Genomic DNA, 1,241 nt, shown 5'->3' with positions numbered 1-1,241 from the left:
TGTACCAGTAACATGCTGTTTTGGTTACTCTAGCCTTGTAGTATAGTTTGAAGTCGGGTAACATGATACCTCCAGCTTTGTTGTTTTTGCTTAGGATTGCCTTGGCAATTCAGGCTCTTTTTTGGTTCCATATGAATTTTAAAATAGTTTCTTCTAGTTCTGTGAAGAATGTCTTTGGTAGTTTGATAGGAATAGCATTGAATCTGTTAATTATTTTGGGAAGTATAGCCATTTTAATGATATTGATTTTTTCTTTACATGAGCATGGAGTGTTTTTCCACTTGTTTGTGTCTTCTCTGATTTATTTGAGCAGTATTTTGTAATTCTCATTGCAGAGATCTTTTACCTCCCTTGTTAGCTGTATTCCTAGGTATTTTATTCTTTTTGTGACATTTTTGAGTAGAATTGCCTTCTGATTTGGATCTTGGTTTGGCTGTTGTCAGTGTATAGGAATGCTAGTGATTTTTATACATTGATTTTGTATCCTGAAACTTTGCTGAAATTATTTATCAGCTGAAGGAGCTTCTGGGCTGAGACTATGGGATTTTCTAGGTATAGGAAATTCATAGCAATTCTAATTTCAGGCAAAACAGATTTCAAACCAACAACGATAAAAAAAGACAAAGAAGCGCATTACATAATGGTAAAGGGTCCAATTCAGCAAAAGACCTAACTATTCTAAATATATATGCACCCAACACAGGAGCACCCAGATTCATAAAGGAAGTTCTTAGAGACCCACAAAGAGATATAGATTCCCACACAATAATGGTGGGAGGCTTCAACACTCCACTGACAATGTTAGATCATGAAGCCTGAAAATTAACAAAGATACTCAGCACCTAAACTCAACATTGGGTCAAATGGGTTAGATAGACCTTTACAGAACTTTCCACCCAAAACCAACAAAATATACATTCTTCTCATTGCCAGATGGCACATACTCTAAAATCAACCACATAATTGGACATAAAACAATTCTCAACAAATGTAAAAGAACTGAAATCATACAAAACACACTCTCAGACCACAGCACAATAAAAATAGAAGACTGAAAATTGCTCAAAACCATGCAATTACATGGAAATTAAACAACATGCTCCTGAATGACTATTGGGTAAATAATGAAATTAAGACAGAAATCAAGACATTCTTTGAAAATAATGAGAACAAAGATACAATATGTCAGAATCTCTGGGACACAGCTACAGCAATGTTAAGAGGGAAATTCATAGCACTAA

Source organism: Pongo pygmaeus, chromosome 1 (genome assembly GCF_028885625.2).
Source record: "Pongo pygmaeus isolate AG05252 chromosome 1, NHGRI_mPonPyg2-v2.0_pri, whole genome shotgun sequence".
Lineage (NCBI taxonomy): Eukaryota > Metazoa > Chordata > Mammalia > Primates > Hominidae > Pongo > Pongo pygmaeus.
This window is presented reverse-complemented; position numbering follows the sequence as displayed.